Source organism: Lathyrus oleraceus, chromosome 5, assembly GCF_024323335.1.
Source record: "Lathyrus oleraceus cultivar Zhongwan6 chromosome 5, CAAS_Psat_ZW6_1.0, whole genome shotgun sequence".
Taxonomy (NCBI): Eukaryota; Viridiplantae; Streptophyta; class Magnoliopsida; order Fabales; family Fabaceae; genus Lathyrus; species Lathyrus oleraceus.
Window position 1 is genome coordinate 144,060,014 of NC_066583.1, and position 14,225 is coordinate 144,074,238.

At 37.9% G+C, this 14,225-nt stretch overlaps 1 long non-coding RNA gene across 1 annotated transcript; it reads right to left on the reverse strand.

Annotated features, from left to right (window-relative positions):
• Positions 1 to 888: 888 nt before the first annotated feature.
• Positions 889 to 6,740, reverse strand: LOC127078779 (uncharacterized). The gene is made up of 2 exons (XR_007787876.1): positions 6,450 to 6,740; positions 889 to 1,175 (listed from the first exon to the last, which is right to left on the reverse strand). It is a non-coding gene; the product is annotated as an uncharacterized LOC127078779 (long non-coding RNA).
• Positions 6,741 to 14,225: the final 7,485 nt, after the last annotated feature.

The window sequence follows — 14,225 nt, forward strand, 5'->3', positions numbered from 1 at the left end:
TACCCTAAAATTTACCCTCCCCTTTTCACTTTTCATCTGACCCATTCATCTGCACATATGCATGTTTCATTCATATGCATTCATGCTGACGTTGGTCAATATATAGATTCAAAGCTGATTTGCTCATTATATGGATTCAAAACCGTAGTTCTTGACTTTGGGTATTCTTCCTGCTTGGGATATCATTTGGTTCAGGGTTAAAAGCATTATTCCCGGGTCTTTGACTCGTGTCTTTAGTGCATTGGTTACTAGCCCATTTTATACAAGGAATCACTAGTTTCTAGATTGCAATTGACTTTGGTCAACCAGTTGACCAAAGTCAATTGACCAAAGTTAACCATCCATTCCTAAATCTATATTGTCTCGACTTTAGTAACATCGATAATTATCTATGCCTTTTCGATCATGGTGCTTTTAATTTCAAAGTTGATTATAATGTTAAATTAATTTTAATTGATTTTAATTGGATTTTGAATTTATAATATAATTTTAATTGAATTTTTATTTTCAATTCGATTTTAATTTCAAATTAATTATGGAATTTCAATTTAATTTTTAATTGATTTTTAAATTGATTTTAATTTCAAAATGATTTAAATTTTAAATCAATTGATTTTAATTTCAAATTGATTGTGGAATTTCATTTTAAGTTTTAATTGATTTTAATTTCAAATTGATTCAAATCTTAAATTAATTTCAAATGAACTTTTAGATTTTGCAAAGTAATTTAATATCAAATTGATTCTAATTAAATTAATTCGATTTTAATTTTAAATGGTTCCTAATTAATTTTAATCATAATTGGATTTTGGATTTTCAAATTGATTTTAATTGATTTTTCATTTTTATTATTTTAGTTTCTAGACTAGTTTTAGAAATTATTCAATATCCATTTAAACTATATATCCATTAACACAAACCATTTACCATCCATATCCATTAGAACAAACCATTTACCATCCATATCCATAATCATATCAACATCATGGGTCACAAACTTGAACCCAACCTCTAGAAACAGTTAAAGGAAACGCAACACAATTGCAATGTCAAAACATGAGCTGGAGAAATGCAACGCAAACGCCGCTTGTAGCTTAACCAAATAGCATACCAGAACGACGAAATGCGATAACGGAAACACACTTCATCAGAACCATTGACAATCACTAATTCACCTGCATAATTTTCCAAACGAGAACAAAATCAAGTCCCACCATAAACTAACAGAAGCAATGCAGAGAATCAAAAACCAACATATAACTGAAATTCACATTTGCAATTAACTCAAATTCATCTTCATTTCATTATAACGGAATTTGCATTTTTGTAATTAACAACTCTAACAAACTGACATAAAGAATCTTAATTTTTTTTAACAGAACTTCTAACCCTCGACCGATTTGAACTAAGCACAATTTAACATAGTTTATCTCTGTTAAATCCAACTTCTATTTAAACACATTCATCGTTCACCAGATGAATTTTCAATCACCATTCGCAAGAACACACTGCTCTGCACTCTCGATCTCTCTCAAACTCAGAGATTTCTCTCAGACCTCTTATCAATACTAATAATTAGTCTTAATTCCTGTAATTATTTAGAATTGTAAATCCATATTCTTTAGGCTAAAGACCAGCGTATGGTTAGAGGAGAATCATGAGGAGATTTGATTACCCTGATTCATTCCAAAATTAGATTTTACAAATCTGTATTTATATTGACAGAAAGTAATAACAAAAACAACATTCCACTCACTTCTTTATCTTTTATATGGTATCAGTTGGAAACGATCCAGCCACCTCTCTATAATTCAGGACGCCGTTCCTAGCTTCCACCCCTGTTTCCCAATGGCCAGCGATAGCACCTTCACCATGACTAACCCTTATGAACCATCCAAACCCTTTACCTGTATCACTCTTGACAGTGTTATCAAACTTATTCCCACAAATTATCTCAATTGGAAACTTCAAGTTGAAGCCTTCCTTGATGGTTATGATCTTCTCAAATATCCAGATGGATCCTTCCCCGCGCCGCCGGATTCAATCACCACCACTGCAACGCCTCCAGTGACTACCCCCAATCCTGCTTTTCAGACATGGCGTCGACAGGATCGCCTCATCTATGGTGCCCTTCACACCACTCTCTCTAACGAAGTTGCCTCCCTGGTGTCTCAGACAAAGACCTCACATGATCTTTGGATTCTTCTCAAGAACACCTATGCCAAAGCATCTCGCTGCCACCTCAAGCGACTAAAGGAGCGTCTCCGTACAGCTTCCAAAGGTACCCAATCCATAACAACCTATATGCATTCTCTGAAGCAAACAGCAGATCTTCTTGCATCACTTGGATCTCCTGTCTCCGTAGAAGACATGACTGATTATGTCTTGCGAGGTCTCGACGACGGTTACAAAGCGGTCATCGACGGCGTGAATGCAAGGGACAGCCCAATCACCTTTGATGACCTTCTTGAAAAACTTCTTATTCTAGAGCTATCCATTGTTGCTGCTCAGAGCCAGACCTCCGCTCCACTAACAGCGCTACATGCTCAGGCACGACCCAACTTCAACAACAGGACTCGATCTGGGCAATTCTTTCCACAACCCAATCAACGCCTTGGCAATCGCAAACCCTTTCTAGACCGCTGTCAGTGGTGTAATGTCAAAGGACATGTTCTTGCTCAGTGCCACACCTTCAGGCAGCAACATCCCGATGTCCCGCCACCACCTCGGGATTCTTCTTCAGCTCACACTGGACAAGCTCATGTCAATGCTGCAGCTGCTGGCCCATCTCAGACTGGTTTTCTAGTTGACAGTGGAGCAACACACCACGTCACCAATGACCTTGCAAATCTGGCACTACATCATCCGTACACTGGTCCTGATTCGCTGTTTATGGGTAACGGTTCAGGTTTAAACATCTCTCACTCTGGAACACTTTTACTTAATGACTTATCCCTGTCTAATGTTCTGTGTGTTCCTTCCATGAAACAAAAAGTCCTCTCTGTCTCTAAACTTACCCAACAAACTAACTCTGCTATTGTTTTCCTGCCCAATTCTTTTTATGTGAAGGATTTGCAGACGGATCAAACAACCCATAAAGGCTCATGTGTGGATGGACTTTACCTTTGGCCTACCATCTCACCATCCGTTCACACTCTCCGCAAGGATTCCCCTGCATCATGGCACCATCGGCTTGGCCACCCTTCATCTTCCATTTTCAAATTTCTCCAGCAACATTTTCTTTTGGGTTCAAATAAATTCCAGCAATCCGATTGTAACTCATGCCAAATTAGCAAAAGTCATAAACTTCCTTTTCATGAATCCACTCTTAAATCCTCTTATCCATTATAAACAATTTTTTCGGATGTATGGACTTCTCCCATTTTATCAATTGATGGTCTTCGCTACTATTGCATATTTATTGATCATTTTACTCGTTATATCTGGCTTTATCCAATGAAACACAAATCTGATGTGCAAACTATATTTCCCAAATTCAAATCACTTGTTGAAAATTTCTACCACCACAAAATCAAAATCTTATACACAGATAATGGTGGTGAATATATTGATCTTCGTCCTTTTCTAAGCACTCATGGTATAAGTCATCACACCACCCCACCTTATACTCCTGAACACAATGGTATCTCAGAACGTCGGAATCGGCACATTGCTGAAACCAGTCTGTCTCTTCTTCACCACTCAGGTATGCCCCTCACCTATTGGCCTCACGCCATGACCACCGCAGCGTACCTAATAAATCGTCTCCCAACACCAATTCTTGGGTATCAATCACCCTACTCCAAACTACTTAACATTAGCACGGATTATCATAAGTTAAAATGTTTTGGATGTTTATGTTTTCCCTGGATTAAACCATATGCTAACCATAAACTTGCGCCAAAGTCTGTTATGTGTGTGTTTGTAGGTTACTCGGCTGATCAACATGCGTACTTGTGTCTTGATCCCTTAACAGGAAGGATTTACACTTCTCGCCATGTGAAGTTTGTTGAATCTGAATTTCCGTTCGGGTCTCTAGTCACTTGATCCAATCCAAGTACAGAGCATCAACCAGGCCCACTTCAACTATCCATTTTACCTCCTACAAACCAACCCATGGTGAGCACCACTCTAAACTCACAAGAAGATTTACCCACTGCCCCTTCCTATCCATCCATCACTCACTCTCCAGATATGACTCAAACCTCAACCTCAAACGAACCCACCACCACCACCACTCAATCCCCCCCTCCTACCCCACCATCCCAACCCATTGGCGGCGAGATCATCACCCGGCCTAAAAACAACATTGTCAAACCGATCAAAAAGCTCAATCTCCATCTCCAACCTTCCGCTCCTATAGAACCCAACACCATCACTCAGGCTCTTCGTGATCCTGATTGGCGCTCCGCCATGTAAGCTGAGTTTGATGCCCTACACCACAACAACACCTGGGATCTTGTTAGTCGGTCCTCTACTCAAAATTTAGTTGGTTGTAAATGGGTTTTTCACATCAAACGGAATTCGGATGGATCAATTGATCGCTACAAGGCTCGGTTAGTCGCCAAAGGGTTTCATCAACGCCCTGGTTGGGACTATTCGGAAACATTCAGCCCAGTAGTTAAACCGGTAACCATTCGTGTTGTCCTAACACTTGCCGTTCGCCAAGGATGGTCAATACGTCAACTTGATGTCAATAATGCGTTTCTTCAAGGGACGCTCAACGATGAAGTCTTCATGATACAGCCACCAGGTTTTGTCAACAAAAACTTCCCTGATCATGTATGTCGTCTTAAAAAGGCACTCTACGGGCTAAAACAAGCACCCCGTGCCTGGTATACGGAGCTTAGAGAATTCTTGCTCTCCCTTGGCTTCGTCAATTCGACAGCAGATGCATCTTTATTCATATACCACAAACAGGGAGTTACAGTGTACTTATTGGTATATGTTGATGATATCATTGTCACTGGGAGTTCCTCTGCGGCGCTGTCCAAAATAATTGCCACACTTGCTGCTCGTTTTTCACTGAAAGACCTTGGTTGTCTCAGCTATTTCTTGGGTGTTGAAGTAATTCCATCCGCTGCAGGTATGTTTCTTTCACAAAGGAAATATGTCACTGATCTGCTACACAAATCAGGCATGGCAAATACAAAACCATCATCCACTCCCCTGTCCGCGAGTGCTCCATTACTCAAGGATTTAGGTGATCTCTTGCCTTCCCCAACTGAGTACAGAACACTTGTTGGAAGTCTTCAATACTTGAGTCTTACACGCCCAGACATCGCCTTCAGCACCAACAAACTTGCACAGTTCATGCAAAACCCACGAACGACACATTGGTCTGCACTCAAAAGAGTGCTTAGATACTTGGCAGGCACTTGTGACAAAGGAGTCCTCATCTCCGCGACTGTCCCGCTGACCTTTCATGCCTATTCGGATGCGGATTGGGCAGGTGACAAGAATGATTATGTCTCAACCACTGGTTACTTGTTGTACCTTGGCAGCACACCCATCTCTTGGAGCTCTCGCAAGCAACGTTCTGTTTCTCTATCTTCAACAGAGGCAGAGTATAAAGCCTTAGCTAACACAGCTAATGAGCTACTTTGGGTATTTTCTTTGTTCACAGAACTTGGTTACACACCATCAACCAATCCGGTTATCTATTGTGACAATCTCGGAGCCACAAATCTAAGTGCTAATCCTGTCTTCCACTCTCGGATGAAATATATAGCCCTAGCCTACCATTTTGTTCGAGAAAATGTTCAAAATGGCAAATTTCGAGTGTCTTTTGTGTCTACAGATGATCAGCTTGCCGATATTTTAACAAAGCCTCTACTTTGTCATCGGTTTGAGTCGTTACTGTCCAAGTTGCATATCTCTTCCAGATTATACAACTTGCGGGAGGATATCAATACTAATAATTAGTCTTAATTCCTGTAATTATTTAGAATTGTAAATCCCTATTCTTTAGGCTAAAGACCAGCGTATGGTTAGAGGAGAATCATTAGGAGATTTGATTACCTTGATTCATTCCAAAATTAGGCTATACAAATCTGTATATACATGGACAAAAAGTAATAACAAAAACAACATTCCACTCACTTCTTTATCTTTTATACCTCTCTCAATTCTCAAATCCGCGCATACAAAAACCACGATGCAAGATAACGCAGTGATGGCACAGAAGTGAGAAGAAGAATAAAGTGAATCAGAATCACAGAGAGGTTTCAATACCTATTTTTGTTATTGAGTCAAGATTTGAATCGAAGTGAATGAAGTTAAGGAAGGAACTCGATCTCGGCATGAAATTCAGAAATGTTTATTGGCTTTCGCTTGAAGCTCCATCGAGAATGGGAGAAGGAATTTCAAAGTGAAGATCGAAATACATCGGAAGTCGAAAACAGAAGCACACCAGAAGGAACTCCTCGGCAGATAGAAGACGAAAATACCTTTGGATTACTGGAGAGGCACCGCGACGGAGCGTTTTCACGTTGATTTGTTCGATCCATTCCGTTGGTAAGCTCGATTACTCCAAAATTGCAATAAGCACAATAACCAATACGCCACAATAATCTGAACAGGCGCCGCTTTAGCTTCAACAAGGATCTCCTTTTTTGTTCATTTTGGCAAGAACCCGGTTTGGACTATTTAGGGCTTGGATCGGTTTGTGCCTACCGTTATACACTCCTTGCCTGAACTTGCACCCCACTCTACAATCCTACCCCAAGGCCCATGTGGTCTTTTCCAGGCCCAATTTTTTTGTTTTTTTGGCCAAACAGGCATTTGCTTTGGGTTAGGGTCTGCGTAAATCCCAATTCTAATTGTTTTAAATTAATTACTTATTAATTAGTATTATATTATTAAAATTATAGTTAATGATCAAGCTCTCATGTTAGGATTTAGGTCTTAATGTTTGTTGTAGGATTTTATTAGTTATAAATTTTGCGATAATTGAATTAGAATCTTATAATTAAATTTCTAACAATTTGATTAAAATTTTAGTAGATTTTAATTCTAATTAGATAATGATAGTTAGTTCTTGTAATATATTGTTATAATATGATTAGGCAACTAGTTTTTATGATAAATTGCTTCAGAATACTGCGTTCCTAATTATTCATTTATTTAGTATATTGACCATTTTGCCCTAAAATCTTGATTTTAATACATGCTCCCTTAGTTTAGGGTTTTAACTAGAATTGTCTAATGTCATTTAGTTGATTAATTCAATAAATTATTATTATACATAATCCAACTATTATTTTAATCTCATTGATTAGTGTTGACCAAAGGTCGCTTTGGTTAACCAAATCCTTTGTAATTGTGCTGTAAGTCTCAAGCCTAATTCAAGTGATCAAAAGACCCTTGATCACTTGATATGGCAAGTTCATTGCGCTCAAGCTATTGTGGATATGCTGAATCTCAGGAGCTCAAGACCTCAAGGTTCAAACGCAAAATCAAAACTTCAAATCAACATCAGTCAAGCATAGCTAGCAAAGTGGACTACTTCTCAAGCACAACAAAGGTATCAACATCTGACAAGTGTGATTCAAATTTTAAGCTATAAGCCTTAAGCAATGAGGAATGATGAAACAGAGTTTCTCCTGTCCTTGTCTAGAGTGACTTTGCGTTCGGGGCATATGCCCCAGCTATTCAAAGCACTCACTTTCATTCATAGGCTTTAGCACAATTCGTATCAAACAATTGCCAAGTCTCTTCAATACAACAAACAACATGGTATCATCAAGACCAACAATCAATATCAAGCTCAATAATCAGAAGCCTTTATCAACACTTGTCGATCATAATTCAAAGTGTGTGGCACAAGCCTTAAGCAATACAGAAGGAATGAGATTGGAGCTTTCCTACACTCATTCTGGATATCCTTGGGGCGGGAATTTGGCTCGTGGCTCATTGAATTCACGTTTATTCATAGACTTTAGCATAATTTGAATTGCATGATTGTCAAGTCTTATTCTACAACAAATGGCACTACATCAATAGGATCAACGCAAGATCTCCTGTCAGCAACTTGTTACATTTGATTCAAGTTGCAAGCTACGAGCCTTAAGTAATAAGGAATGATGAGACTAAGTTTCTCATATCCTGGTCTAGAGTGACTTTGCGTACAGGGCGTATGCCCTAGCTATTCAAAGCACTTGCCTTTGTTCCTAAACTCTAGGGAAATTTGAATCATGCAATTGACAAGTCTTCTTCAAGCAAACCTCAATCTTCCAACATCCCAATAGGGGAGCATCTCTTGCAATCAGTAACTTTTGGTTGTACACCATCTTCCAATCCATTCTTTTCCTTGTAAGGTGTTAAAACTTGGCACATCCTTTTCCTTGTAAGGTGCTAAACCTTGGCACATCATTTTCCTTGTAAGGTGTTGAACCTTGGCTATTCGATTTTGATCTTTGCCTTGAGAGTCATGGACTCTGGCATAAAACTCTCTTTGCCTTGTGACGTGTTAAACCTTGGGTATTCGATTTGATCTTTGCCTTAAGTGTCATGGACTCTGGCATTATTCTTTTCCTTGTGAGGTGTTAAACCTTGGCTATTCGATGTTGATCTTTGCCTTGAGGGTCGTGGACTGTGGAAGATCTGTCTCTTTTACTTTGTGGGGTGTTAAACCTTGGTTATTCGATTCAGTTCTTCGCCCGGAAAGTCATGGACTTTGGAACTTGATTCTCTCCGCCCTGTAGGTGATAAACCTTGGCAGTTCAGTTCCTCGACATCACAAGTTTTGAACCCTGGTAGTGATACCTCGCCTAGAAGGTCGTGGACCTTGGCACTCCTTTTCAGCCTTAACGGGTATTGAACCTTGGAAAATCAATCTCGTTCCCTTTTGTTTCAGCCGTAGTAGGCTGAACTATAATTGCTCTAAATTTCTCATTGCACGATGATAATACGTAGGCACGAGGGTCCGAATCCTCTGCGAGCATACTTATTTATTATTATTCTTTCCTCCTTAGGGCACCATTCATATCTTTCATGATCTATATCATCTACATTCGATCTTAAACCGTTCACCTAGTGACATATTGTTTCTTTGGAATTGAAACACAATTTCTTTGGATATCCATATATACCCTTTTAGGACCATATATCGACGAATCCGCATTTGTGCCTAAAGCTGTTTGGATTGTCCCCACACACTTAATTCCTTCTCTTTTTTCTGGCTCAACCATACAGTGATACCGTGTTGTAGGCCCTCACTTGTGGTTTGTGCCATCTTCCCTCTATGATACAAATTCCATTTCTCTTATGGATTCCGATGTATATCTAACCTTTGGTTTCAAACTATATTTCTTCAGTCACTTGTTACCAAATTATCAATTCAGTGACTTCGGTCACTTCATTCCGTCCATCTCCATGGTGCATTCATATTCTACCCTTCATTCACTTCGTGTGATATACCTTATTTTCTAAGCCAAATACAATATACCTTTGAGCTCCATCTTGCCCCTCTTTGTGAACTAAGAGATGATTTTTTTGTCTTGTCAGAACTTGTAGCTTAGACGAACATCTCCTTACTTACTTTGCAGTCGTATACAGGAAACCCTTTCTTTTTTGTTATTCCAATACAGTGATACTGTGATGTAAGCCCTTACTTGTTGGTTCATACCAGTTTTACTCCTGGGTTCATGTTTTCACCCTTGTTTGGATTTCAAACTGCACAATCCTTTGGTTCAAACCATACCTGTTATAACAATTATTTTCATCTCCCTCCACTAGTTCTTTGAACTATGGAGCTCTGAATTCCTCATTGCACTATGAGGATACGTATGCATGAGGGGCCCCAATCCTCACCGAGCACTTTATCTATTTCTTTTCCTTTCCCCATTCTTCTGCGAGTAATCTTTATATCTAACATTTATTCGAGCGAGAACAATCAAAACGGTTCCCATGGAGTACCATGGATGTTAGGAGTGTTAATATCTTCCCCTTGCATAATTGGCTTCCTTACCCATCATATCTCTTCCCCGCGGGTATTATCGATGTTTTCCCTTTCCTTTGGGAATAAATAAAGTTTGATGATGACTCTTTTGTATGTTCGAGCGTGCGATACATTCAGGTATATTTTCGCTAGCTTCAGTATCAAATAAAGATAATCAAACATCCAAGCTAACACTCCAAAGCAAGGAATCTTCAATGTCCTTTATGTGTATCAGATGAAAAATCCCTTGAAATATGCTCAAAGAGAAAACATCAAATAATAACAATAAGATCAAAATAATCATTTAGACAAAGAGAAAGAGTGTATCAGATAAACCTAATAGAGTCTCTCAAGCTTGTGTCAGATGAGTGGCATTGGCCATGTTTTTGGTCTCAAATTAATGGCATTGGCCAAATTTTTCCTTATCTCAGGAATGTTGCCTACTCTAAGTCCATAGATCCAAATCAAGTCACAGACAAAGATCTAACAGTCCACCAATGTGTTTTTTAGTGTTTTTATTTTATTAAGTGTTTTAAGGTCCTAAGACCACAAATAAAATAAGATCACAAGCACAAAAATATCACAAGCACAAAATATAATGGCTCAAGTGAGCAAAATGAAAATAACTGAAGCATAAACATAGGTCCAAGTGAGCATGGAGTAAATGACTGAAGCATAAACAATTTGCATGAATGTAAATGACAAGGAATGATAAAGTGCAAGAATTTAAATTCCATTAAAGTAAATGACAAGAAAATTAAATGTTAGTTGTCAAGTTAGTATGTTAATTGGTGCCTTGAGGAAAATTTAGCGCTATTTTAAGCAATCGTAATTGGACTTATGTAGAAGTCCTAACTATCTAAGGCTGATCAATAATATTGGTGTTAATCCATGCTAGAGACAAGGTATCCAAGACCAAGCTCTTAAAACATACCACACACAAAAACAAGAGGGGATGAACCTATCTCAATCAAGCCTATGTTGATTAATCTGACACAAGGTCATTGATGAATCAACTAGCTAATGATCTATGAGAAGTCATTGGCCAAGAGATGATTGGGGAAGAAATAAGATGAAAATGGAGAGATGAAGTGAAGGAGATCCCAAATTGGTCAAGGGATGAACCTCACTTGATCAATACCATGCATTCATCTTGAGGGATGAAGTTTTAAACTTCATCAACCTCCTAAATTCAATGGTATTGACCAAATCAAGGTCTAATTTAACCAGACCAAGGCCAAACAGAAGTAAGGTCAACACAGAGTCAATACAAAAGCTCAACAAAGCATAAAATCAATTAAACTATTTAAAATATTTTTTTAAAATGAAGAAAATAAGTTTTCAAAAATCAAAAACCTAAAACCCCTTCAAAACACCAAAGAAATGGCCAAGGAATTTATCATATGTCAAGTAAGGTAAAAGGACCATTGGCTATTTTGTTGGTATTTTCAAAAGTCAGAAGTAATTAAAAACTAATTAAAACAAGTTAAAAATCACAAAATTCACCAAAAGTATCAAACTTAATCCAAAAATTAATTTTAAATCATAAATGGGAAGAAGAAAATATTTGTGAATTTTTGGTGTTGGTCCCATAATTTTTGGATCAAAAATGAATTTATGGTGAATTTTAAAAGAAAAAGCTATTTAATTATCAAACTAGAAAAATAAAATAAAAAGGAAAAACGAGGACCATCAGATCCCCTTCATTAATTTGAGTGGCATATCTGATGATCAGAAACATGCATTCCATGGTGCTCCTCAGTCAATGCGCCACACACGTGGTAATCACAACCAAATGCCCAGATTAGAACATGGAAGAGAGATCCAAGGGTGTGAGCAATGGCACACCACCACCGGAGCCCTAGCTCCGGCCATCTTCTCCGGTGAGGGTCACCAAACTGTCAAACACGAACTTGCACAGAAATTTATGGATCATACATCATTTTAAAAGAAAAATTGAAAGGATCACAAATATGACCTCAATTTGTTCCATCTGTCACTCTATAATCAGAAAAGTGAAGACGAAAACCGAGGTGTCCATCTTGAGTTGCTTCGAATCGAGCTCAAAATAACCCAGTCATGTTGCCTACATTGGTAGGACTTCAGCCAACATAAAATTCAGTTCAGATCTAGAGTGAAGAGGGAGAACCGAAGAGATGAAATTTTGAGAAATTCACCTTTTGTGAGCAGCTTCTGAGCTTGATTCTTGATGCAATTCTTCATGCTTTCTCTTCCTCTTGCTTGCAGAATCTTAATGGAATGAAAAAGGAAATGAACCTTTGGAGTTTTTGTTCAAAAACTTGAGTTAAAAAAAACTCAGTTTCTTGAGAACCTTAATGTTGTTGAAGTCATCACATAAGGCCCTGGAAAGTTGTGCAATGTTTGGAGTTCAAAACTTGCAAAAATAAGCCATGGAAAGACCTCATGCGCAAGTCCTTCATTTCTCATCCAAATGATGTGATCTTGGACTTTTTGGAATTCTCTCATCATAAGGAACAACTTTGATGTTGTGACTTTTTCAATTTGAAGCTTGAAAAATGGAGACTTCTAGCCTTGAAGATGGTGGTATCAAACATACTTAGAAATTTTTCTAAGTTATAAACCAAATGACCTCTCTTTCCACCTTGAATAACGTTTGATGCAAGCTTCAAATGAACTTGGATGCTTCTACAAAGTTGCATCTCTTTCAATTACCTTTAATTTGACCATAAATTTGGAACCATTTGGAGTTTAGATGATGGATTTATAGATTTTAGAAGTTGAGGAAATATGCTTATTCTTATGCATGTATATGCATGAGTATCTATATGATTATGCTGACAAACGAGCACAAAGGATACAAACATGAAGATCCAATCATCATAACTAGATACTCGGCTAATCTCAACAAGATGGGAACACCAACTGGAGAACCTGCAAGGGATGAAAATAAATCATCGAAGATATAAATCTCATCTTCAAATATTAAATTCCCTAGGGATATCACAATCTGAATTCAATGCTCAACTTTGGTTGGGAAAATACATGGAGGACATGCATCCGACCAAAAACTACCGAAAGACTCGGCGCACAGAGGAAATGAAGAATACATAGATATCAGTAGCAGTCACGGGGATTAAAACAAATCCAACTTCAATACTTGACTCTCAAGAGATGAGGGATAACTACCAGGGGATAAACAATTATTGGAAAAGATCTTACTTAAAGCTCAAACTCTATGGGAGAGGAGAAAATCCAGCTTGGGAATCCTCATGATACGAAAACACTACTGAGGATATCAACCAACGTGCTAAGGATAAGAGAGACCTATTGAGGATCCAATTCTCAAGCTGAGGGATATATATATATATATATATATATATATATATATATATATATATATATATATATATATATATATATATATATATATATATATATATATATATATATATATATATATATATATATATATATATATATATATTCATCGAAACAAGTCAATGCTACGGGGGATTTTAGGTCAACACCATATCAAATGAGAGACAACCCTACAGGGGGTGGCTACATCAATACTGCTCAGAATCAAATAATGTCTGAATAGGGATATCTTTCACCAAAAGAAGAAATCCCGTGGGGAATCCACGTCACAACAAGAGCCAAAACTCTGAGTGGGGAACCAGTGAGAAGACAAACTCCAACTGGATATTTCATCAATCAAGATCAACTCTTTGGGGATCTTACTGGGGATTAAAATCCATTAGGACAAATCATGCGTGGGGATTATCTCTAACAAAGAAATGAATACCGCACGGGGATGCAAAATGCAAACAGATTCCTCAAAAGGAAAATAATCAGTCATAAGACTCTTCTTGGAGAATTAAAAAATAAACCATTTCCAAGATACCAGATATCAACCAGACTTGCAGGAACTCATTAAGGGAGAAATAATGTCATGGTTATGTCACTACTAAATAAAGGTGTGATGGGGATCTGAAAACCAAATATTTTATTACTGGAGATCCAGGGTTCAATCACAAAATATACAAACCGAGAATGGAAATCCACAAAGGCTCTCAGCTGGAGAAAGATAATGAACTACAATGAGAACAACACATCAGCTCTACTGGGGATAAACAACAAACTGTTTGGGAGCAAACACCTTCAAACACTTCTTGGGAAAGGCAACAATGCCTCACACGTCAAGACTTACCGTTCTCAGATTGATGTTGACATTTCTTTTTCGAATTCAATGTTCTTAAAGTAAATGCCTTATTATTTAAGAAAAAGGTTATTCATTGATTTA